Raw genomic sequence first — 26,695 nt, 5'->3', positions numbered from 1 at the left:
GTGTACAGGGGAAGAATGGTGATTTGAGCCAGTGTGAGGAATGCGAGCTGTCCTGCTGGACATCCCAGCTCCCCCGTCCCCCTCCCTATTTCCTTGGAAAGGCCTGGTGGGCTGGGGGAGACACTCAGCTCTTATCTGGGTTTAGCTGCACTAACTTTGCGGAGAGAATACTCCCCCACTGGTCAGGACCTCCTGGGCTGGAGTTAATTAAAATTCCTCTCTAAAGGGTTGCGCAGCCTGATACCAGAACACGACCTGCTACATGCTTTACCCATGCATTGAACACGCTGTGAATGGTCTGTGATTGGAGGTGTAAAAAGTAGCAGACCCTCTGATTGGATGAGCCTATCAATCAGAGGTGATAAAAGTCTGGCCTGAGTGGTCAGCTATTGTTCAAAGACTGGGCTATGACAGAGAAGATAGCCAGGCACGGACCCTGCGGTGTGAAGGCAGACAATAAGACTCTGTTCACTGCGGTCATTAAGGACCAGCTGTTTGTGAGGCTTGGATGAGCGTTCGCTTTGGACCAAGGAAATTAGAGACAGCTGCCCAGTGTGGGAAGAAAGCTTGCGGCACATCACCAAAGGTGTCGGAAGGAAGCTTACAGCACATCACAGAGGCTGGTGGAAAGAAGCTTGCAGCACATGACGAGAGCCAGAGAGAGGAGAATGCTTGATTCTAGTCTTTGAAAGTGAGAACAAATCCCCTCTAGGCTCCTCCCTTGCGCTGTGGGAGCCTGTACAAGCAGTAACTGGGAAGAGAGGCCAGTGAAGCAGACCCCACCTTACTTTTTGTGAACTCTGAGGGTATCAGGGTGAACTGGCACTCTGTCCAGCCACTACCCTTCTTCAGCTAGCCAGAGGCTACTGGACTAGTGGGACTCCAATAAACTGTGCCAAGACATCCGGCACCTTTGATCAGATCCCTGACACCACTAGAGCGGTGTCCTCACTCACAATGGGAGGGCACTTCTGTTGCTTTGGGTGGGGGGTTATGGGGCTGATCACGACCATTTGACTTCGCATCATATGCTGAAACTATATCCTTTCAATACGAAGTTTGGTATCAAGGCTCTAGTGAATGAGAACAGCCCTGTGTAACATGATCTGTAATATGCAATGCTTACTGTGTGTTTTCATGTTAACTGTGTTTTAAAGTGCTTGGCGTCTAGGCGCTATAATACTGTTTGGGGTCAGAACTCTGCCCCAGAGGGTTGTAGAGACTTCTGGTTTTCACTGTTAATCCTAGTTTTATGTGTAGAATAATTATCTTATGTGTATTAAAGTACTTTTCTTTTATAAAAAGTAAAGCACTGACTGGACATTGAGTTTATCAGCTGGTGGTACGGTTTACACTGTATTCTGAATGTCTAACCCCACCTCACCTCCTTGAGTAAGCCTTGGACTGCTCTGTATCGCTACCCTGAGAGAGTCAAGTGCTGGAGAGGAGTACTTGGTTATCCAGTTTTGGGTCCCTTAGTACTGAGGCCCCAGGACATCAGTGAGGGAACACTCCAGTTGATGCGATTGGAGCGCAGTTACCCCTGAGTGCCCTGGTGCCCAGGAAGCCGGGTCTAACAACGCCACTGTTGTCTACGTCATGGACTATGTTCACATCTGATCTATCATGATAGAAGTGGGATAGCCTGATTAGTGCCTCTTGGAGAGACTCCATGGGGAGTGACATGGTAAATCGAGGAAGGGATGACAAGATAACAGTCTAGTTCTGGGTTATCAAGGACTTTCATTACATTGAGGGTGAGATAATTATGATGATGGTGTTGTCTTTGGAGTGTGTGGGCTTTGTGATATGTTTCTTGATGTACATGGTGTTGAGAGAGCAATGTGTTTTTGTTATCTTTGTGGTTGTATCTTAGAGGAGGCTGTTACCGCCAAAGAATGTAGAATGGGTATTCTGCAAATACACAGATGTGATGAAGTCAGTGATTTCTTTGGTGAAGTTCTTGCTGTGCCTAGGGGTTCTGTGCTTCAAGTTGAAGATGGGTATCTTGGATGATGGCAAGGGCGGCTCCTGTGTAATGGCGGAGGCGTGTTGCCCCACTCATCAGAGTCAGTCACAGAAAAATAAAATGATAATAAAACAATATCATTTTATTTTTCTGTTACAGGCTGGCATGCCTGTGTGTGATGGGGCGGGCCGGGGCATGAAAGGGAGGAGTGGTGGGCATGTAGAAGGGTGCATATAAGTTTGGCCAGCCTCTTGGGTTGGCCAAACAGACATGCACATTTCTTTTCCTCCAACACAGCTGTGTTTACAGCCAGGTGGAGAAAAGCAGCATGCTCCCAGGCAGTGTCTGAGTGGCAAACCAGGCCGCTCAGACCAATCCTGCTACTGCTCTCATAGCACGAGAGCAACATCTGGATTGACTGGGGAGTCTGTGCCTTCCCAGAGACTGCTGGGATCGAAGGATTGAGGTGGCCATCGGCATCGGAGGCAGCGAAAGGTAAACATTTGTAATCATTATTTTCCCCTAAATTCCCCTTCCCTCTCCCCTGCCTGTTCCCCCACCCCCCTTTTGTTTTGTGCCCGCCGCCACTGGATGTTGGCAGAGGGACATACCAGGTAGGCAATGGGCCATCAATTGTTCATTTTGCATTTGTCACCCCAAGTGGGACAGGTATGCCCAGATGTGAGTATCATGCTCTCCATGCCACTGGAGTCAAGCTAGCCTGGCTGATGAAACCGGCCCCAGGATGCATGTTTCTTGTCCAGGGAGGACCTGGCCTAGCAGTTCAGGCTGGACTGTTCCCATTGGGAGCAGGGTCAAGACTGATTTGCATATTATGTGGTTTAAACTGGAATGGCTTGGGAAGCAAAATAACCATGGATTTAGACCCAGATCCTTGTACTGGGGTGAATGTTTGACATGGTTCAACATTCTGTCCATCAATTGTTCTTTTTGCATTTGTCACTCCGAGTGGGATGGGTATGCTCAGACTCGGGTCCTGTACTCTCCATGCCATTGGAGTCAAACTAGTCTGGATGATGAGGGGTGAAACCCCAAAACTGGTCCCAGGATGCTTGTTTTCGGTCCAGGGAGGATCTAGCCTGGCAGTTTGGGCTGGACTGTTCCCATGGGGCACAGGGTCAAGACAGATTTGCATATGGCTGGGTTTACACCGGAATGGTATGGGGAGCAAAAAACGATGTATTTAGGCCCAGATCTCTCTACTGGGGTGAATGTTTGAAATTGTTCAACATTCTGTCCATGAAATGTTCTTTTTCCAATTATCAGCCTTAAGTGGGACAGGTAGGCCCAGGCGTGATCGCCATGCTGGTCCCAGGATTCTTGTTTCCAGTCCAGATTCTTTTTGGTAATTATTCTAGGCTAAAAAACAGGCTTGGGGTTAGGTATATTTCAAAGCACCAAATCTAAAACACAGATGATAAATTCCACCTAAAATCCTTACTGTAAAGAATATGAAACGCAAAGAGTTTAAATACATCAGGGTTGTCGTTTATGAATAGATGTAGGGATCGGAGTAAGCTTTGTGTTTACAGTTGGGGTTAGATTTAGGGATAGGTTATTGGATTAGGGTTGGTTCTCGCCGTTCAGAGAGAGGGTGTAAATGTAGGATTTATGTTCGAGGTCGAAGGCAGCTTTAGATTTTTGGTTGGAACATGTGTAACGTATGGCAAAAAAAATACACGACAATTACACTTTCATATTACCTAAAGAGAAAATTGTTAAAGTCTGAACGTTTGGAAAACCCACAGCTCGTGTTTCATATAAAATCTCTTTTTAGAGCACACTGGTTATTATGATACTTTGAACTTACATTTACTAATCTTTTGAAGCCCCGGAGAGCTCATGGAATCTGTTCTGGTGAAGTACGTGGTGATTCTATTATTTAAACTGAGCGCAGCTAGAATGTGTTATGTTTTTTTTATCTGCAACTGTTCTAATGCCTGTGCCTAAAATGTGTGTTTTTATTTCGATTTTACTAAACATTGCTGGCTACAGCACGGACTCCTATGGCTCTCTCCGCCGAATGCTGCCCTCGCCAGAACACAGGAATAGATCACACGAGAAGCAGTGGCTGCCGCTGACAGAAAGAAAAGTTATTGGCCCTTTTGCCCTGTCAGAGGGATGTTCTCTGTGAGGAGGGGCAGAGATGCTGCATGCGTGAAATGAAAGGGTTGCAGCAGACGCTGCCGACTCCCCGAGGAGGCTGCAGCAGGCGGTGTGTGCAGACATTTCCTGGAGTTCCCGGTGCTGTGCTCCCTGACCCCAGTGGCAGTCCCCTCGCACTGCACCTCTCTCTCTTTCTCTCCACAGCTGCTGATGCCAGCGCCAGAGCGAGGCTGCTCCATTCTCCCTCTCTCTCTCATTCCACTCCGACCAGCCGGGGGACCTTCAGGGTCGAAGGTTTCGCCCTCCCGGCACCGACCTCCACCTCCAGCCGACCCCGGGGCGCAACCTCCCATGGAGGAGCTTCTCTAGCGGAACACAGGACATCCCCGGGACACAGGGTAAGAGGTAACCAGAGAGAAGGGGGAATAAATCACAAGAGGGGAGGGGGAATACAAGCAGAACACAAAGACTTGGGTTAAGAGGTGGCTGCTTGTCAGAGAGGGCGCAGGCAGGGGCTGTCCCTGCTGCTGCAGAAACAACAAAAGCACGGCTGGGGCATGGAGTGTCTGCTTCTGAAATATGATATTCCGGATTGTATTTTTCATTTGGAAAGCATTTATTAAAAGCTGGGACGTCCCCACGCACTCTCCCGCCTCGTTTGTTGTTTTTTCTTCTGCGTTTCTGCCGGAGGGATGCTTTTTTCTGTTGTTTACAGAGGCGCAGCCGGCAGTAGTGGCTGATGCCTGGTGAGGCGGAGGCCAGAGACCCGTATGAAGGAGCGGGGTCAGGTTGAGGGGTGCCCGGGGCTGCTGATCCGAGGCTCGCAGCTCGTTTGTTCCAGCAGCCTTCCCCGGCTCTGCGTGCACTGGTTGGGGGCGGGGGTGACATCTCAGCCCGCCCCTGCCTTCCAGCCCGGGCTCTCCTCTGCACCCCGCCGAGATGAGATCCAGAGGCCGCCCGGGGGATCACGATCTCCGAGGCCCGAGCCTGCCGAGGGGGCGGCGCGGGGGTCACGGGATGCGCCTCCGCGTGAGGATGAGGGAGGAGAATAGATGCATTGCGAGCCGTTCAGAAAGTGAAACTAAAAGGGTCAGGGAGGGAATCCAGGACAGCGATGAGAGCGGGTGCAGGCGGCGCTCATTGTGCCGGGCGCTTAGGAGCTTCCGGCAGGCGACGCAGTGTGAGGGGTGCTGCCTCCTCACACTGCAGCGCACGCGGGGTGAAGCAGCACGGAATATGCACCCCTGTCTCATCCCTGCGAGGTGGACCAGGGGATATAGGCAGAGTGCTCCCGGTCATCGCCTTGCAGTGCACCCGGGGTGATGCAGGGGTAAGCACTGCTCTCTCCTCGCCGTGCAGTGCACCCGGGGTGATGCAGGGGTAAGCACTGCTCTCTCCTCGCGTGCAGTGCACCGGGGGTGGTGCAGGGGTAAGCACTGCTCTCTCCTCGCGTGCAAACCGGGAACTAGAGCTTCCTCATTGTGCAGTGCTTTCTGAGCATAGCAGGGGCAGGTGGTGCTTCTCGCTGCTCTGTGCACCCGGGGAGATGCAGGGATGGATGTCCTGTGCTCATTGGTACCGTGAAGTGCTTTCAGGTGAAGCAGGGGGCGGTCACCTGGTTCTTGTTTGCTGTTCATTTAGAAGTTCTGCGCTGATGCTGGGAGCTGCAGCGGTGCCGCCGCTGCCTCGGAGTGCAGGGCTCTCGGGTTGAGGCACAGTGCTTTTTCCTCTGCATTGAGTGTGCAGAGGTGATAATTGAATGCGAGTGCCTTCCTGCTGAGCTGTGCCGGGGCTGCCCGTTGGATATAGTGACAGGGACATGCCCTGAGTTTCGCTGCCTCTAGGAATCCTCTCATTGTGCACCACGAACAGCGCAGAAGGCACGTGGCATGGGTGATAATTATGCGCCGAGTGCCGCCTTATATGCATAGTGTAGGGCACCAGGACTTCCTGGGCTGCCATGCGATGGATGGGAAAAGGGCCCTGCTGCACCTGCGCTGTGTGCCATGGCCGCACTCTCCCAAAGCAGCCAGAAATGCTCGAATCAAATGTTGTGTGTCTGAGGTTGTACCCGCTCGTATCCTACGGTTGTTGGGCTTCACGAGAAGGGTGTGAGATCCCTGCTGCCCACGTCACTTGGGCTGTGAAGCAGTGCTGGCGAAACTGCCCGAGGTGTGCCAGGGTAGACATGGGGCGACTGCCTTTACTGTATGCGTGCCGGGCTACCTCGAGAGAGTTGCTTGCCAGGGTATGAAGTGGGCAGTGCTCCTCGTTGTGGTGTGTGGTAGGCTGACCTGCAGTGCTACGGGTATTCCCCCGGTAGGTCCTGAGAGAAAGTCCTCTTTGTATGATGCACTAGGGTTGCTTATGTATTAAAGTGCAGAGTGTGCTGCTCGCTGAGCTCTTTGATGCACTGAAGGCAGCCAGGGGCTGTATATTGGGTGATGCCAGGCCCTAGCGCAAGGAAGAAAAGGGACCCACTGGCTGCTGTTTGAATGATAAAATACAGCAATAATCAGGGTTCAGTGGGTGCCTCTGGATCTCAGTGTCACTGCACCTGTTGCACCAGTGGTAGCTACGCTCCTTGGAGAGAATCTTCTTTGCACTGTGTGCCATAGCTGCCTCTAGGGTGCCAGATTATAACTAACGTCAGTGACACCCGTCATTGTACTGTCAGCGGTACTCAATGCCGTAGGCTGTGCCAACGTGTAGGCAGACTGGTTGATACTCTGCCAGGCTAAGGCTGCACCAGGTTGTGATAGGGCATAACATGGGTGAGGTTCCTCATTTGTGTTATGTGGCAGAATATAGTGAGGTTCACACTCCGCATCCCCTGATGGTGAGGTGTGCCTGGCCTACTTGGTATGGGGAAACAACCTTTACAAGGAGGTTTTTACCACGTTATGAATTAATCACACATTTTTAAGCACTCATGTGTTTACAACGTGTATGTTTTTACAACAAATGCCGTTACCACACATTTAAGGTGAGCTAGGGGCATGAGGGGTCCCTCCCTACAAATACATTGTTTTTAAATAAATAAACAATGCATGGTAATGGCATCCACTTTAAAAAACATACACGTTAATAAAAAAATGTGTGATAAAAATGCGTGGTTAAGGCTTGCGACGTATTTCCCTGTGTTCCACCATAAAACCCTTAGTATGACAAGCTGACCCAAGGCACACAGCTGGTGATGCGTCTCATTGTGCTCTGTGCCAAGGTTACCGAAAGTGAGAGGCTGAACCAGGGCAGGTGGGATAAGATTCCTCACTGAAGTGTGCGTCTTGTACAGCCTGGAGGGTATATTGCTGTGCTTCACCATTGTATTTTGTTCCAGGTTGTGTCAAACTCTGCCAGGGAATTGAGTGGTGGATACTCCTTATTGTAGTGTGCGTCAGGGCTGCTTTCAATGCACCTGGCCGTGGCAGCGTTTGACTGGGTGAAGTTCCTCTTTTGCTTTGTCCGCCTGGATTTAAAGTGTCCCATATGCCACATTGTGTTGTGATCCATTGAATGGAGTGGGTGGTACCCTTCACTGTGTTGTGTACCCGAATATGGAATGGTTCACATCACACATTGTGTGGTGTAGAATGATATGAAGTACTTGATACCCCTCACTGTGTTGTCTGCCTGGATATAAAATGGGTCATGTACTCATTGTGTTGTGTAGCAGAGTATGGATGGGTGATACCCCTCATTGTGTTCTGTAGCCAGGATTTGGAGTTAGTGATACCCCTAATTGTACTGTGTAGCAGGTTAGCGAGTGGGTAATACCCCTCGTTGTATTTTGTAGCAGGGTATGGCGTTAGTGATATTCTCATTGTCTATGTAGCAGGGAGTGGAGTGGGCGACACCCCTCGTGTTGTGCCCAGGAATTGGAGTTAGTGATACTACTCACTGTGTTGTGTAGCCAGGATTTGGAGTAAGTGATACTACTCACTGTGTTGTCTAGCAGGGTATGGAGTGGGCAATACCCCTTATTGTGTTGTGTAGCAGGGCATGGAGTGGGCAATGCCCCTTATTGTGTAGTATGGAGTGGGTGGTACCGCTCATTGTGTAGCATAACCGGGTCTGGAGTGCGTGATAGTCCTCATTGTGTTGTGTAGCAGGGTATGTATTGGTGATACTCGGGGCTTTAAGTGGGATTTAAAAAAACTGGGGGGGTCTCTCAGAGGGGCGTGGCCGATGTAATTAAGGGCCTGGCTTAAAAGCACCTAAGCTGAAAATTTATTCTTAACTAAGTGTGCCTCCCAACTAGTATTTTGCTATTTCTGTCATTACATCCAGATATACAATACAGCAAGTAACATTACACTTACAACAAGCCAGTACTATTGGCTTTGCCAATGGTTGTTAGTTGCATAAAATGAATAAGCAGCAACCATGGCTTCGTTGTATTTAATATTGAAAATGCTTCATCTCTGTAATGGTGGGACTGTGATAGAACTCTTACCAGTCTATTTGAAGTTACATCAGAGGCACTGAAGGCTGGTACTGCCGCGCAGTTATGCTTTGTTTTTCACCCTGAAGGTGAGGGCAAAAATGTAGAGCCCGATAGGGACCCGTCTTAGCACCTGCTTTTTAAAACTGCAGTTGCTGAGCCCGGCAAGCCCCAGCCGGCTTAAAGCCCTGAGGATACTCATCATTGTGTTGTTTAGCAGGGTATGGAGTGGGTGGTACCCCTCACTGTGTTGTGTAGTAGGATATGGAATGGGTTATACCCCTCACTGTGTTGTGTAGTAGGGTATGGAGTGGGTGATACCCTCACTGTGTTGTGTAGTAGGGTATGGAGTGGGTGATACCCTCACTGTGTTGTGTAGTAGGGTATGGAGTGGGTGATACCCCTCACTGTGTTGTGTAGTAGGGTATGGAGTGGGTGATACCCCTCACTGTGTGTGTAGTAGGGTATGGAGTGGGTGATACCCTCACTGTGTTGTGTAGTAGGGTATGGAGTGGGTGATACCCCTCACTGTGTTGTGTAGTAGGGTATGGAGTGGGTGATACCCTCACTGTGTTGTGTAGTAGGATATGGAATGGGTGATACCCCTCACTGTGTTGTGTAGTAGGGTATGGAATGGGTGATACCCCTCACTGTGTTGTGTAGTAGGGTATGGAGTGGGTGATACCCCTCACTGTGTTGTGTAGTAGGGTATGGAATGGGTGATACCCCTCACTGTGTTGTGTAGTAGGGTATGGAATGGGTGATACCCCTCACTGTGTTGTGTAGTAGGGTATGGAATGTGTTGTGTAGTAGGGTATGGAATGGGTGATACCCCTCACTGTGTTGTGTAGTAGGGTATGGAATGGGTGATACCCCTCACTGTGTTGTGTAGTAGGGTATGGAGTGGGTTATACCCCTCACTGTGTTGTGTAGTAGGGTATGGAATGGGTGATATCCCTCACTGTGTTGTGTAGTAGGATATGGAATGGGTTATACCCCTCACTGTGTTGTAGTAGGATATGGAATGGGTGATGCCCCTCACTGTGTTTTGCAGCCAGTGTACGGATTGGTCATACTACTCACTATGTTGATATGTATGTCCCAGAATACCCTTGTGGGCTTGGGTAGATAAGTGTTGGCTAATAGTACCAACAAGGGATATATTTAAAAATGTATTTGAATAAAATTAACAATTACTTCATAAATGTCAAGCAATAACATCAACACTTAATGAAAAGCAAATTACTGTATATATATTCAAGAAAAAGAATGAAACAACACAAGCAGGTGTATTTCTTAGTTCATTATATTGTAGTCAAAGAAACAAGATTGCATATTGGGGTTCAAAAATAGGAAGCTACTCGAAGAGCATTGATAACAGATCACAACAAATGTTTACACTTAGAACTCACTAGTCATGAATCCACATAAACCTATTACCAAACGTAAACAGAATGGAGAGTGTCCGTAACATAGGATCAGATTTTCCCAATAATATTCTTAACAAAACTAAAAGGAAAATGGGTTGGGGCGTTGACGTTTCGGTCTCTTCTGAAATGCATCTATGAGACGATCCTCAGGACAAGATGTTTGAAAGGAGGATCCAAGACCCTCGCAGATAAGTTGTGGAATCTGTAAGAAGTAATCATAGTGTGCTAAAAACGTCGAGAGGACAATTGTTCCAGGACTTAGTTTTATTTGTCATCGGTGCATTTACAAAAGCCCATATAAATATTTTTTGGGTAGAAAACGGCTGTAATTCACCTCTGCGGTCCCTGTGTGCATTCACTTAACGTTGGACGGAGAATGGGTCACGTCCCATATTGCGTTGTGTGACAGGATCCGGGGTGCGAGGGTAGGGAGTAGGGGGGTTCCTCGTGGCATGGTGGGGGCCGGCCTCCGGTACCACGGATTGTGTCGGAGGGTAGAGTGTTAATGAAGTTCCTCATTTGCGTTGTGTGCCTCTCTGAATACAGTGTGTGTGTGTGTGTGTTATGTGCCGGAGCCGCACAGGGAGGACGGGGTGTGCCAGGACATTGTGTGGTTAATGCACCCTAATATTGAGTCTACCATGTGTGAGTACAAGGTTTGCCAGGGTTTGATGTATCTCCCCCTCAGTGCCCTGTGCTCTATGCATACAGAAAATACAAAGTGTTAGTCTAAAGCGGGCGGTACTCCTCATTGTGCTGTGCATCAGGGCTCCCTGGTGGGCACTTGCACATCACACGGCGTCCTCTTCTGTGCGCTGTGCATAATTCTTTGCACCTTTCAGCGAGTACACCAGGAACGCTTCTACGCCTTCCTTGTGCAGGGCCCAGGGATGCCTGAGGGCACATGATGGATGGTGCTGCGGCAGTCTCATTCTACTGCACGGCGGGGGGTGCCCTAAACTTTAAGGGTCACAGTAAGGGGGCATGACGTGGCTGCTGATCTCTCCCTGGTGCGGAGTGTGCCAGGGCGCCGCCGTCAGCACGGGGCAGGGATGGGGTGTGCAGGGATCAGCCGCTTCCGGTGCTGGCTTTGAGGGTGTGTAATGCCGCACAGCATGCAAGCGGTGAGCACCGCTAGCAACGTGGATGCGAGCTGTCAATCAGCCTGGGGACCTCAATACACACAGAAATCAGACAGGTGGCAGGCAGCTCTGGCCGCAGCCAGGGGAAGCAGGCAGCTCTGACCGCAGCCAGGGGGAGCAGGCAGCTCTGACCGCAGCCAGGGGGAGCAGGCAGCTCTGGCCGCAGCCAGGGGGAGCAGGCAGCTCTGGCCGCAGCCAGGGGAAGCAGGCAGCTCTGGCCGCAGCCAGGGGAAGCAGGCAGCTCTGACCGCAGCCAGGGGAAGCAGGCAGCTCTGGCCGCAGCCAGGGGAAGCAGGCAGCTCTGACCGCAGCCAGGGGAAGCAGGGAGCTCTGGCCGCAGCCAGGGGAAGCAGGCAGCTCTGGCCGCAGCCAGGGGGAGCAGGCAGCTCTGGCCGCAGCCAGGGGAAGCAGGCAGCTCTGGCCGCAGCCAGGGGAAGCAGGCAGCAGGGTGCCGTGGCCAGAGGAGGTGGCAAGGAGCTCGGGCTACTGGGAAGAATCTGGTACCAGGCATTAGGAGCCGCTGAGCAGGCAGTGGAGATCGAGACAGGCACAAGATGCGGCGGTGCATCAGGCGGAGAGCGGAAATTCAGGGGTCCGGAGCGGAATGGAGGCAACAGACAGCTGTGCCATGATAGACAGGTGTTCATTAGAAGATGGGGCGGGCCGGGTGCAGCTGTGTGTTAGGGGGTTGTGGAGAAGGCTGGTGTGCACTGCTGCATGGTGGAGCAACCAGCTGTGCATGAAGAGAGTGGGCAGAGGCGGCAGCGGTGCGGAGGGAAATGGGCGGAGCAGGCAGGTGTGCAGTAGGAGACAAGAGAGCAGTCACCCGTCAACAGATTAGTAGAGCAGTCGACTGTGCTTTAGAGGATTGTGAGCAGACAGGTGTGCGCTGCTGCATGGTGGAACAGGCAGCTATGCATTAGGAGAATGACGGGAGCAGGCAGCTGTGCATTAGGAGAGTGGTCGGAGCAAGCAGTTGTGCCATAGGAGACAATGGAAGGGAGCAATCAACTTTCAATAGATTGGGGAGCAGGAAGCTAAAGATTAGTAGAGTAAGCGCAGTAGGCAACTGTATATTCTGTTAGAATGTGGTGGAGCAGGCAGGTGTGTGTTAGGACATGGGCGGAGCAGGCAGCTCTGTGTTAGGGGATTGTGAATAAGGCTGGTGTGCACTGCGAATCAGACAAAAGTGCAGTAGGAGGTAAGGGGGCCGTCAACTGCCAAAAGATTAGTGGAGCAGACAGGTGTGCACTATGGCATGATGGAGCAGGCTGCTCTGCTTAAGGGAGTGGGCAAAGCAGGCACTGTGCATTACGAGATTGGTCAGAGCAAGCAGCTGTGCAGTTGGAGACTAGGGACAGGGAAGCAGGCAGCTATGCATTAGAACATGAGGGAGCAGGCAGCGGTGTATTAGAAGATAGTTGAGTAGGCAGCTGTGTATTAGAAGATAGTGGAGTAGGCAGCGGTGTATGAGAAGATAGTGGAGTAGGCAGCTGTGTATTAAAAGATGAAAGAGCAAGCATCTATACAGTTGTGCAGTTGGAGACAAAGTATCCGATTTGGGGAGCTTGCAACTATGTAGCAGATGTGGGGAGCGCTCAGCTGTGTGACAGATTCAGGGAGCTCTCAGCTGTGATCCAGATGCGGGGAGCTCTCAACTGTGATCCAGATTCGGGGCGCTCACAGCTTTGATCCAGATTCAGGGAGCTCACAGCTTTGATCCAGATGCGGGGAGCTCTCAGCTGTGATCCAGATTCAGGGAGCTCTCAGCTGTGATCCAGATTCAGGGAGCTCTCAGCTGTGATCCAGATTCAGGGAGCTCTCAGATGTGATCCAGATGCGGGGAGCTCTCAGCTGTGATCCAGATTCAGGGAGCTCTCAGCTGTGATCCATATTCAGGGAGTTCTCAGCTGTGATCCAGATTCAGGGAGCTCTCAGCTGTGATCCAGATGCGGGGAGCTCTCAGCTGTGATCAAGATGCAGGGAGCTCTACGCTGTGATCCAGATTCAGGGAGTTCATAGCTTTGATCCAGATGCGGGGAGCTCGAAGATGTAATCCAGATTCAGGGAACTCACAGCTTTGATCCAGATTCAGGGAGCCGTCAGCGGTGATCCGGATTCAGGGAGCTCTCAGCTGTGATCCAGATGCGGGGAGCACTCAGCTGAGATCCAGATGTGGGGAGCTCTCAGCTGTGATCGAGATGCGGAGAGCTCTCACCTGTGATCCAGATTCGGGGAGCTCTCCGCTGTGATCCAGATTCAGGGAGTTCATAGCTTTGATTCATATGCGGGGAGCCGTCAGCGGTGATCCGGATTCAGGGAGCTCTCAGCTGTGATCCAGATTAGGGGAGCTCTCGGCTGTGATCCGGATTCAGGGAGCTCTCAGCTGTGATCCAGATGCGGAGAGCTCTCAGCTGTGATCCAGATGCAGGGAGCTCTCCGCTGTGATCCAGATTCAGGGAGTTCATAGCTTTGATCCATATGCGGGGAGCCGTCAGCGGTGATCGGGATTCAGGGAGCTCTCAGCTGTGATCCAGATTAGGGGAGCTCTCGGCTGTGATCCAGATTAGGGGAACTGTCAACTGTGATTCAGCTTTGGGGGGATGGCAGACGCTTATTTGGATGCAGGGGGTCTTGCAGCTGGCTTTCAGGAGCTAGGTGAAGAAGGCAGAGAGGTTTCAGGGTAAGGCGGTAGCAGGCGGCAAGGAGTCTGCAGCCAGAAGACAGCAGAATGAGAACCTTCAGAGTAGGATCAGAGACAGCGCGGGGAGCTTGGAGACAGAAATAGAAGACAGTGGAGTGTCAGACTTGGGAGTAGGTACAGAGAGTAGGGTGTCTGGAGCTAGAGGAGCAAGGAGCTTGAAGGTGAGTCTTGGGAGTAGGAGAGAGACTGAGTGGCAAAGCAGGTCAACGCCATCTCCTCCTCCTGCTACAACACCCTCTGCATGCTTCGCAGGATCTACAAGTGGATCCCACCCGAAACCAGAAGAACTGTGACCCAAGCCCTCGTCAGCAGCAGGCTGGACTACGGCAACACACTCTACGTAGGAATCCCGATGAAACTCCTGCGATGACAACAACGCACCCAAAACGCCTCTGCCCGACTGATCCTCAATGTCCCCCGCCGCAGCCTCATCACCTCCCACCTGAGAGACCTGCACTGGCTCCCCGTCAACAAGAGGATCACCTTCAAACTCCTCACCCACGCGCACAAAGCACTCCACAAAACCAGACCAGCCTACCTGAACATCAGACTCAACTTCCACACCCCTGCCCGCCAGCTCCGCGAGCCTCGCCCTGGCTGCCGTCCCACGCATCCAACGAACAACGTCCGGCAGCAGATCCTTCTTCCGCGCAGCCAAGACCTGGAACACCCTCCCGCTCCATCTGCGACAGACCCAAAACCTGCTCACATTCAGAAGGCTCCTCAAGACCTGGCTCTTCGAGCTGTAGCAGCACCTCCCCCCAGCGCCTTGAGACCCTCACGGGTAAGTAGTGCGCTTTACAAGTTCATTGATTGATTGATTGATTGATGGCAGGGGCAGCGAGTTGAGTTTCCGGAGCCAGAGATAGAAGACAGTGGAATTAGAGCTGGGGGGCATAAGAATTTGTGTGGGGGTTTGGTGGTCTGGAGGCAGAGGGAGTAGGAGCAGGAGCAGGAGTAGGGGTCTGGATTCAGAAAAGAAGGCACCAGAAATTAGCTGTGGGAGTAAGAGCAAGAGTAGAGGGTGTGGAACCAGAACCAATAAAAATTGTAATGGGACCTGGGGAAGTAGGGCAGAAGCAGGCAGCAGAATTGGGGCTGGAGAAGTATGGTCATGGATTAAAGGGCCAGAGGAGGAGGCGTCAGAATAGCACCCGTAGAAGTTGGGTCAGGAAGTAGCGGGCCAGAGGAGGAGGTAGAGTGACAGGAGCAGGAAAGTAAGGTCATGAAATGAAGGGCCTGAAGTAAGAGGAGGAGGCAGCAGAATGGAAGCCGGGAAGTAGGGTCACGGGCTACTGTGACAGAGGAGGAGGCAGCAGAGTGGGATCCAGGGAAGTAGTGTCATGGAGTAAAGGGCCGGAAGCCAGAATAGGAGGCAGCAGAGTGGGATCCAGGGAAGTAGTGTCATGCAGTAAAGGGCCGGAAGCCAGAATAGGAGGCAGTAGAGTGGGAGCCAGGGAAATAGTGTTATGGAGTAAAGGGCCGGAAGCCAGAATAGGAGGCAGAAGAGTGGGAGCCAGGGAAGTAGTGTCATGGAGTAAAGGGCCGGAAGCCAGAATAGGAGGCAGTAGAGTGGGATCCACGGAAGTAGTGTAATGGAGTAGAGGGCCGGAAGCCAGAATAGGAGGCAGTAGAGTGGGAGCTAGGGAACTAGTGTCATGGAGTAAAGGGCCGGAAGCCAGAATAGGAGGCAGAAGAGTGGGAGCCAGGGAAGTAGTGTCATGGAGTAGAGGGCCAGAAGAGCAGGCAGTGTGATGGGAGCTGGAAGAAGAACGGTCACAGGGTAAAGGGCCAGAAGCCATAGTAGGTGGGTGCAGAATGGGGGCTGGGAAAGTATTGTCACTAGGAAGAGGGTCAGAACCAGAGTAGGAAGAGGCAGCAGGGTGAGATGAAACTCATGGCTAAAAAACATACTGTAACTTTTCGGTCTTTCATCTTCAGGTATGCACATATAAAAATAACACACAGCTTAAATGTAAAATAAATGCAAGTTAAGTTAACCAATGGGAAATGCACTGTCGTACTTTATGAAACCTCTGTTAGTTAATGCATTTAGAGTTCTGTGTCTGTAACCAGAGAGCCAAGGAATTGAATCATGGTTGAAGCAGTGATGAATAGTTGGGGGGCAGAGGCCTGTGTTATGCTCCTTTTAAACAAAACACACACTTCACAGCTCAGCGGGTAACTCTTTTACAAATCTATTAAAAAAGAATAAATCTGTGTCATCAGGAAGTGTCAAGTGATTCCATTGATCAAAGCCAATACCGGCTTCCAAGAATCCTTTACATTTGCAGATTGACCGGTTGTGCACATTTAAATTTCTTTCAGGCAGCAGGCACCCTGGCAAGAAGGCTTGCTTAGCTGTCTGCCCCTCCATCGGTATCACAGGACGAGAGACTCCCTGCCTTACACTTCAGCTGAGGCATTTCAACTCTCGGAATTAACCGTCCCAGGATGGTTATATTTTCACAGAAAGTAGAGGAACTGTTTTCCTTAAATTAAAAAAGTATGGGCACATCGTGCTTCACTGATCCCTCTCATTTCGAACACTGAGAAGGGCCAAAAGTCAAAGGAGACCTCAGAATGAGAGAGAGGAAAGTAGGGTAACGGAGCAGAGAGCCAGAGGAGAAGGCAGCAGAATGAGACCAGGAATTAGTGTCCCTGCGTAGAGGGCCAGCTGGAGGAGGAGGCAGCAGTATGGGAGCTGGAGAAGAAGAGTCACAGATTAGAAGGCCTGAAGCAGGAGGAAGCGGCAGCAGAATGGGAACTTGGGTATTAGGGTCAAGGAGTAGAAGGCCAGAGAAGGTGGCAGTAGAATGGATCCAGGAAGTAGGGTCGCGGAGTTCAAGGCCTAAAGCCAGAAGACGAGGCAGCAGAATAGGAATCTTTAGATGGCACCACTATGGTACACACACACACCTTACAAGTACTGATTACCACTGGCCCGAAATCAGACAGTACCTCCTAGTGGTGTACCCCACATATAGGAGTGGTGCTTCCGTTATACCCTGTAAGCAGGGATGGACACTGCTCCCTCCCTCACCCGCCCTGCAGGCTGTGGCAGTCACTGCTCGAGTTTTCTACATCAGACTTTTCTAATACTAATACTTGCGAGGGCTGAGTGAATTATTATTTTCGCTTTAAATGTGATTCTTATTTTAGTCATTTTTAATGTAGCCATTTCGGCTATAATTCGCAGCTTCTCCGTACATTTCCCCCAAGAAAGTAGTACGTTTGTTTGCTAGAAATGCATTTGCCCGTTGCAAGTCAGTATGGAGTCGTTTCTGCAAATTGTTAAATAGGAAATTTTCCTTCTTTCCTGAACCCGTGCGTTCACCGCGGTCTTCCGAGGCCATGGGGAATTGTTCTTCGTTGGGTCACCCTCGGAATTCGTCTGCAGTCCCCCTGCAGCACCTGTTTGCACGGACAGCTCATCTTTTCACTGCCCAGGGGTATTCAAGGTGCAAATGACTTGTGGTCAGACACGCCCGGACAATGTTTTTTCACCAGTCTTTCTCGGGACATCCGTTAGGACATGGCCGGCTGCCATTAGGTCTGTCCTGGAGGAGATGTGTGCTTCTGGATACCATTAATTCATAATAAGCCACATTCCCCAACCTTTTTTGCGTCATGTTTCAAGCTCTGTCGTGACGTTGTCGCGCAGTCAGTAACTTTACTGTCAGTAAACGTGTTATTGTGAGTTGCGTAGTGCTGTGGGTAACATCATCCCTTTAAAGGTGGGGCGCTGCCGGCATTTCCTGAAGTGAATTAGAACTCGGGTGCAGCGGCCAGTGCTTAAAAACTGGTGGTGTTCAAGGAAAAGTTGCCTTTCAGTGCCGGGGTTGGTGAATATCAAGACAGTCGAGTGTTCTCTCCCTCATACCGCAGTCTTTTTTCCCTCACCTACCTACCACTTTCCTTCTCTTCATGTCGATCTTGCAGGCTCTTTTTCTTATTATCGCAGTTTCCTGTCCTTGTTGTTTTCTAGCGCTTCCGCTCTCTTTCTCTTGAACAGACTCTGGTGGTGAAAATAAGCCCAGCCACCTAACAGCGAGCGGTGCTCACCACCTGCAGAAATTAAGCACCGAAGAGCGCACTGTGTGGGTTGGTGTCCACCTACGTCGACATGTTGTGGTGTTATCCCTCCCTCGGCGGTGGTGTGGGGAGCGAGAGGCGAGGGTATGAAACAAACGCAGCGACACGTCGCTAACAAAAAGCACAGGCTCTGCTGTGTGTACTTTTTGAAATATGTATTTACTGCGCACTGCAGCATTTCCAGTCAGATTCCAAGATTGTTGTGATGGGGTAGAGGGGCGATGCCGGGGTTACTTGAGTTCAGAGGTGCATCCGTCCACGCCGTGCCCATCATTCTGGGATCTTCCACTCTTAGGCTTGTAATAGTAGCTTTGGAGTTTTGTAGGGTCCATTCTGTGACGTTGCCGTGAAATATAAACATTTTATTGAGGCTTTGGCTAGGGGCGAGAAGATCTGAACCGACAGCCAGAAAGGGAGTGTCCATAGCAGCGTTCGAGGGTAGTGCCCCCGTGCCCGGGGCAGGCCTCAAGAAGGCTTCAGCCGCCACACTCAGCAGAACCTGCGGTTCGTCAACCTGAAGGGGCGCGCGTTTCATCTCTTCCTCTTCAGTATTAGGTCCGCGTGAGTTCTTTTAAATTGTAGTCCCTTTTCTTGCTCACAGCGCTTGTCTGTGAGCATTACAAAGCGCCGGTGTTTCTATCACTCTCACATTGCTAAACTGTTCTTGAGGCGCGTGCTTTGAATTTCGATTACTTGGACGCGCCACCGCAGCAGGCGCCCAGACCATCAGAGCTGCACACTCTCGGTTTGTAATCTGAAGCCGTGCACCTGAGGATCTCGTGTCTACGCGGAGCTCAGGCTCCGAGCGGTGCCCCAATGGAGCTGCTCTGCACATCGGTGAAGCTCGGGGGCAGGCTCTCGGGTTACAGGGCCACGACCCCGACCCCGGTCAAGGGTCCCTTTCATCTCCGTGAAAGGTCAGACGTGTCGTTACCGCCTGCAGTGTGCTGAGGCGGGAGGTGTCTGCTTGCCCATGAGGTTGACGCTTTCTCTTGAGGAGAGAACGTGTGCAAGATGCAATATTTGTATGACATTTGAGACACAGCCCACACTACGCTCTGTAGGGTCTGAGCTTGTAGTCTATTTGATCCCCAATCGGATGAGGACAGTAGTGTCTGTGTGTGCAACTTCACAAGTGCCGTGCAATTCTGTGGTCCAAAGACAAAGCACACGCCATTTAAAATGACAAAGGTTTCGCCTCTTTAGTATCAGGTTAACACTTTAATACAGCAGAAGAAAGATGAACAATTAATATTTACTAAGGTCCTACCCCTGCGAGGCACACAGTTGCGTTTTAGTAACCTTGGATCCCTTTGAGAAGAAACTCTTTTTTTGTTAACATCTGCAAATAATGCAATAGATGGATTTTGTGGCAAGTGCAGCAGATCCATAATTATGTGGAAAACGCTGTGGCCACAGAATCTCATAATTCCAGTTGCCCTGCGTGTAGAGTTAATTGCACACATTACTTCTACACCACACATATTTACTGTTTCAAGCAGAGGGATTGTGCTCGGAGTCGGAATCACACCATTTTTGCTCAAGTGCCAGTACAGAGTTTGTATGGGCTTCAGATGCCAAGATTTTCAAAGGAACCACTAGCCCACACCCCCTAATGCTCCAGTGTCTAAAACATAAAAGGGAAGTCAGATAGGTCACTGTTCTGCATTTGTAGTTGAATGTTTGTATTTCCTGCTCTGGGTTTGGCATTGTAAGATAGTGTCACCACCCTGGCTGCCTGCACTGTAAAGAAAAAAAGAAGTAAAACCATTACTTTGAGCTACTTCATTCTACCACAGGAGGAATGAGGCTTGATAAGTGCATGAAGTACCGACTCCAGGTTCTATTACATGTGCCCCAGTCAGGGGATGCAAAACGTATCACACCAATTAAAATCAGAGACCGCAGGGTTCAGAATTTAATGGCTGCAGTAAATATGAACTATTACAGGATTTCTACATTCTAATGTGGGATAAGATGCAGATTTTGGCGCTTTCTGCACCAACATCTGCCTGTCTCTCTTAAATTTTGTCATGCTGAAATTTCTACCCTACACTCCTCCTCGTAATAAATGTATCGCGCCTGGTAATTGAAAGGGGCGGTAACGTTTGGCCTCCTTGGGGCCCTCAATTACTGAGACATTTGTCACAGGTCCTGTGCTGTCATTGCAGTTTTCACTGTGGTGACCACCTCACTTCTGGCCATCACAAACGCTGTCTCCAATCATTAACTTTTCACCCACAGTCATGGTTTTCAGTTGTTGGCCTAACTTGTTCGATACAAGTAAACCAACAGTGCAACATCCAGAGTATATTAGGATATCAGACAAAGATGCAGGAATGGAAACTGTATTGGTAATACTTTAAATATAATTGGAGGAGGTCAGCTTAGTTTTCATTTGTGTGATCTGTGGGGCGAATTATTTCATCATTCTCTGCCTCACTTCCTTTTAATAACGAAACCAGAGAACGTAACTATTTCGCCTGTTATAGAATCTGCGATAGGATTATTTAATATTTTTGTCAGTGGTTCCTAACCTTTTGACTGCCGTGGACCCCCGCTCAATTACTGGAACCTGAGGACCCCTGCCGAGTCATTACTGGAAGCCAGGATCCCCTGCCTAAGCAATTTCTATGATTTGAACCTCAAAACAATACACAAAAATACAAAAACAAGAATAAATCAAGCAAATGCCCAAATATTGAAATATTCTGTTAAATTCACAATCAAATACAGAAAAAGATTTTACATTTTCAGTTTTGCTTCTTCATTTGTATATACTTTATTAATGATAATTTATTAATGTTTATATTATTTAATTTTGTAAAACATCTGCAGAGACCCTGAAGAGGCCTCACGGAACACCATTGGTCCCCAGACCACAGGTTAAGAGCCACTGTCTTAGGTTGAATATTGTGCATGTGAATGTTTACATTGTCCCTTGTTTTTACATAATATACTTGTTGTTTTATTTACCCACGTCATATCTAGTCCCCATCACTAGCTGTATCCACCCTCCTGGATGATGTCCTTATGTAGCCAGATATATGTTCCTCTGAGCAGCGTCCTCACTGAAAAGTGTGATGCTGAGTTCTCAAATATAATTGCTATCTTCTGAGTCAATTCTGGAGGTCCTTCAATACTGATTGTGTCCTGTTCTACTCTACTTACTCCACTCATGATTTGTGAGTTAGCCTTACGTTTTATTGCTGATTTGTAGAAAAGTCGCTGCACCTGTTCTTACTGTCCTGGCTTATAATATGTACTCAGCTCATGCTGTCTCATGATTTCCTGTCTGGGCATAGCTTGCATGTCCCTGGAAGCGCCACGAAGCACATCCTTGCCTACAGGATACCCTAAGTGGCTAAGTATGGTATATTTTGGACACAGATTAATTTTACCTAAACTAACGGCCACATTATGTAACTGGCACTAATGGCAGGCAGTTTTGCACCAGCATGTCTACTGACTCATCAGCAAGTGCTTGTTTATTCATTGATCAATTGGTGCGAAATTGCCTGAGGCGTCTGATATTTAAGTCACCCAAACCACCTAGAACCACATCACTCTGCTCTTTCAATGTATATTTTGGCAGTACACCAAGATAATGTTCCCGTCTGTGCACTCAACAGTTTCACTCTTAGCAGTCTGCTGTACCACTTCCATGCTGCTTTTTATGTTTTTTTCCCATGATGCTTTCTATGTTTTTTAGGAGGTTGTGGGAACTGTTATCTCTGTCCTTTTTGTTTATAGCAATCTTTGTATGTAATTTATTTTCTGTTTGTATCTTTTGTTTAATGAACAACGTGTGTGCATTGGTATAGTGCAGTCCTTTGTGTAGTTTTTGGTGGGCCATCAGATTACCAATTTAAAAAAGTCTCTTGGATTGAAAGGTCTTGCATTACTTCATATTGCAAGCTCACCTTGCCTCGTCCTGCACATCTATCTAATCCGCTTGTCTCTGCGACATGGTGTTATTATTGTTTTGCTTCCTGATTTACCTGCAACACGTGTTCGGCGGTTGTTATTTATCAGAGTGCAGTTTTCACAGCCCATATTTGCAGAACTACAATGTCATTTATATGAATTATCGGATTTATTCCTGCATGAGTCTACGATTGAATTCAACTAGAAACCAAGTAAAATGTTTTTTTTACACACTTAAACACAATATTTAATTAATGGCTGTCATTTAAAATCCTCATGGGCTTCAGTGTGTACTTTACGATTGCCTTCTAAGAATACAATAGGCAAACGCCTGCAATAATCGTCCAAAAACCTGCCTCTAATGTCCTGATCGCAGTTTGGCTGGGACATCCCTACTCACCAGTGACGGTGATATAAGTGTTATAAGCACTCTGTTCTATTATCTATTGTACTTTAGTTGTGACGTCAAATGCCACTACCTGATTCCAAAGCATACTAATTAGAATTACAACTGTTGCCTACTAAGAGAGGTGTGGATCTTTTCAATAATACTTCTGAGCTATTGTTTCTCTGAAAGTCAGTTTTTGGGTCAGTTTTTCCTAAACTGTGGGTGGGTAGTGAAGCAATAAATAAAGATGTCTTTAAATTGCGTATTCATCTTGTCATGTTTTCTTGCAAAGATAGAGGTCAAATGTTACATTGTGTCTCCTGACAAATTGATGCTATGTTTTTTTAAATGGGCATTGGTGTTTACAAACCTCTCTCACTTTGCAGTCAGGGAAAGAAAAGTACAGCTAATTACGTTACAATGTTCCGGGGTACAGGTGTGTGAAAGGAAAGGTTGTAGGATGTCATTTTTTTGTTGCACTCAACAAACTGTAAATACCTGCAAATGACCAGCGCAAACTGGTTGTACGACGATACAACACCAGCATTAAGCACTCCTGCCTATACCATGTATTTTTTTACAACGCATGCATTTACCACATATCCTCCTTTACCACACATACCTTTACCACAAGGGTTAGTATAAATAAGGTAAGTGAAATATATATCTTACCTACTGGCGGACACCAGTAGGTAGCTAATGTTAGGACCTAGTTTTCACAGGAAAAGCGTTTTTGTTTTGCTAATAACTTTGGAGCAGTTTGATGAATTTTCACAACATTTTTTAAACTAGTTTGGCACTTTAAAATTATAAAATCTTTGTAACCTTTGTTTATTTTAAAGGTTACAGGGACTTTATATTTAGTAAATAAAATTTTAAAAACCTTTGAAATTCACTAAAAAAACCAAAGGTTACAGGGATGCTATAGTTAGATTAAGATTTTACACACACAAAGCCTTGGAAATTCAGCAGTTATAGTTATTTCAAGTAACTATAAATTGTGCCCTAAGGTAACTATAATTCACACCCTCGCCTTGCACAGTTTTCTCATCAATAATTTCTCTGTAAATCTTGCATTGATATTATCAATGAGTCATAGAAGATGTCATAAATTATATAATATGTGGGATAATTAGCAGTGCATGGCAGGGGCATAGGTTATAGTTACCTTAGGGAACGGGTTATGGTTACTTGAGATAACTATAACTGCTGAATTTCTATGATTTTCTGGGTGTAAATCTGAACCTAACCATAACGTACCTGTAACCTTTGGGGTTTTTTTGTGTGAATTTCTAAGTTTTTTTTTAAAATTCTATTTCCCTGTGACATTTGTTATAATTTTTGTAAATCTTTTTCAGGCTTACACCCCCTAACACGCATTAAAAAAAATATATATATATTGGGGATCTCTCACAATCCCCTCTTTTATTTTTTTTTTATAATTCTTTTTATTAAAGCAAGACATCGAAAATAATAATACAGTTCGAAGGAGACACTCTCCCACAATGCACGTCGTCTCATCAGGAGAAAGAAGGGGGGGTAAGGCAGGGAGCAGAATAAACAATTCTAGAACAATCATGGGGAGGGGGATATCAAAGAAAGAGTCAACAGGTGACACACAAAGTCCCCCTCTGTATCTGTTCCACTGCCCCCATACTGATGCCCATTTACGAGGGCGCCCCCTCACCACATATACAGTTTTTTCACGAACATACACCAATCCATATTCTCTTTCCATTCTGTAATTGTGGGCGGCCCATCGGATCCCCCTCTCGGCGCTATATTCCTTTTCGCTATCATATCACCCAGTGTTGCCCATGTAGTCTGCGCTGCATTAAGATCAGTGAGTTCCCAAATATTCAGGAGACATCTCCTAGCTTCCGGTAACACCGCCACTCCCAAGACCTCTTGCATAATATCATGTATCCTTCTCCAGTACTCAAGCCACATAGCGACACTCCCAAATGATATGAAGGAATGTACCCACAAGACCACACCCACGTCTACACAATTCTGTATCCGACAGCCCCATCCGAACCAGGCGGGGTCCTGTGACATAGACTCTGTGCAATATCTTCAACTGTACAAGTCGCAATCGAGCTGGAATCGCGACTACCCTCGGTGAGGACATGGCAGATTGCCAGTCTTCGTCATCTTATTCAACGCCATCATGCAACCATTTTTCCCTCAGTGCAACCAGGAGATCCGCTCTATGATTAATCAATTGTTTATAAATTAGGGAGATAGAATTTTGGATGGCCATTTGCCCGAAAAGACTATCTTCAAGAGACAATGCCTCGGGCAGGTCCGTCGCTACCGGCAGAGCTGCCGCCAGCGCATGCCTGACCTGCGCATAGCGAAAGTATTCGGTATTCCTCAATTTGAATTCAATTTGTAAATCTTCAAATGTTTTAATCCTCCCGGTAACCCAGATATCTCCGATTGTCGAGATCCCTATCAGATCCCACCTATCAAAACCTCTTGTGTTCCAGAGCTTGCCCAATTTATCGGAATCAAATAGTGGAGTAGCCTGCATCAATCGGTCCCTCCATCCCAAGGAGCTATTGGCATCACTCCAGATCCGCACCATGTGTTTCGTCGGCCCCGTCAGGCTTCTCCCCCCGACATCGTATATAGTGCCCTATTATAATTGCCACCAGGAAGCAGCCACCTGTCCATCGCATATCCAGGGTCCGATGGTGCCCCATAAGTACCAAGATTAATGGCTGCAAGCTGTGAGGCCCAATAATATCGCTTGATATCAGGGAGTGCAATCCCTCCAACATGCCAAGGAAGCGTCAATTTAGTTAATGCGATCCGGGTTTTACCTACCCATAACCTACTACGTTGCAGTCCTTCGACTTCCCGGAAATAACTAGCGGGCACCACGTCCAATGAATTTTGAAGGGCATAAAGAAAACGAGGCAGAGACATCATTTTAAAGGGAGTTGCGGGCCCCAGCAGGGAGAGAGGGAGCCTCTTCCAACCGGCCACGTCGCTTCGTAATCTGACCAATGGGGTGGGGGGGGGAGATTCTTCGCATAACGGACTGCAGGGTCTAGTGAAATATATATTCCCAAATACTTGAATCCGTCTGTAGCTATCTGAATCAGACAGTTTCGTGGGGGTAACGGAGTCTCCCCACTGAGAACGTACAAAAGCGATTTACCCCAATTTATAGATAGCCCCGAGTTCCTGCCAAAGGAGGCCAACACATTGCAGACAACATTCAGGGATTTTCTTGGCGAGGTCAGATATAGTAGAATATCGTCTGCGTACAGAGAGATCCGGTCTTCCCACTGTAGTGCCCACCGGATACCCCGAATAGAGGGCACCCAGCGGATCCAGGCGGCCAAAGGCTCAAGAGCTAATGAAAACAGAAGAGGAGATAGGGGACAACCGTGCCGGGGGCCCCGTCCAAGACAAAATGGCGACAAGACCCGATTGTTCACCACTACTTGAGCAAGGGGTTCAGTATATAACAAGCGAACCCAATGGATAAAATCAGGACCAAAACCAAATTTGGCCAGGACTGCCCACAGATACGGCCATTCCTCTGTATCAAAAACCGTTGTTGCATCTAACAATGCAATTACGGCAGGCTCCATCAGGGTATGAGCCGTGGCTATCACACCATGCAACCTCCGTAAATTTAGGGCTGTGTTCCTATGAGGAATGAACCTAGATTGATCAGGATGTATCAGTCCGCTGATTACCTTGATCAGTCTATTGGAGAGTAGCTTGGCAAGGATCTTGGGTTCCACATTTAATAAAGAAATTGGTCTGTATGAGGCACACTTCGATTTTGGCTTACCCTCCTTATGGATAACCACGACCATGGCTACTCTCTGACCATAGGGGAGTTTTCCCATTTCTCGGGCGTCAATAAACATACGTCTCAGGTAAGGAGAAATCTTATCAGGTCGAAGCTTGTACAGCTCGATTGGGATCCCATTAGGCCCCAATGCCTTACCCGAGTTCAAAGAGCGCACCGCCTGGGCTACCTCGTCTACGGTGAGGGCACTATCCATAAAATCACCGTCCTCCCTGGTCAAGCACGGAAGCTGCAAGTCACGCAGCATCAAGTGGGAGTCTTCCACCAGGTGACTCGAGGCTGAGGTGTACACAGTGTGAAAATATTCTGCAAAATTGTCAACAATAGTCTGGGCGTCCGTGAGTCTTGTTCCACTGTCTGTCACAATCTCAGGAACGACACGGTCCGCCCTATCCTTCTTATCCAACCATGCGATAAGTTTCCCTGCTTTATCACCAACGTCATACAGCCGACTCTGCAGTTCGCTACTCATGGCTTTGGCGCTATCAGTAACCAGCGATCTGTACTCAAATCCCCTCTTTTATTAATTACCCATACCACCCTGTGCCCCTGCTCCCAAAACAAAAAGAACCCTTACCACCCTGTACCCCTACCTACCCCTAACACCACAATATACCCTTACCTTCCAAGACCC

The 26,695-nt window shown here is 48.6% G+C and overlaps 1 protein-coding gene across 1 annotated transcript in view; it reads left to right on the top strand.

Annotated features, from left to right (window-relative positions):
* Positions 1-4,296: 4,296 nt before the first annotated feature.
* Positions 4,297-26,695, top strand: part of MPPED2 (metallophosphoesterase domain containing 2) — a 645,229-nt gene continuing 622,830 nt past the window's right edge. The window contains exon 1 of the mRNA XM_078683736.1: positions 4,297-4,494. The gene's annotated coding sequence lies outside the window, so the exon portion shown is untranslated. The remainder of the gene's footprint in view (positions 4,495-26,695) is intronic.

This window comes from Lissotriton helveticus, chromosome 3_1 (genome assembly GCF_964261635.1).
Source record: "Lissotriton helveticus chromosome 3_1, aLisHel1.1, whole genome shotgun sequence".
NCBI classification, from domain to species: domain Eukaryota; kingdom Metazoa; phylum Chordata; class Amphibia; order Caudata; family Salamandridae; genus Lissotriton; species Lissotriton helveticus.
Note: the sequence above shows the minus strand (reverse complement) of the source record. Positions and strands in the feature narration are given on the sequence as shown.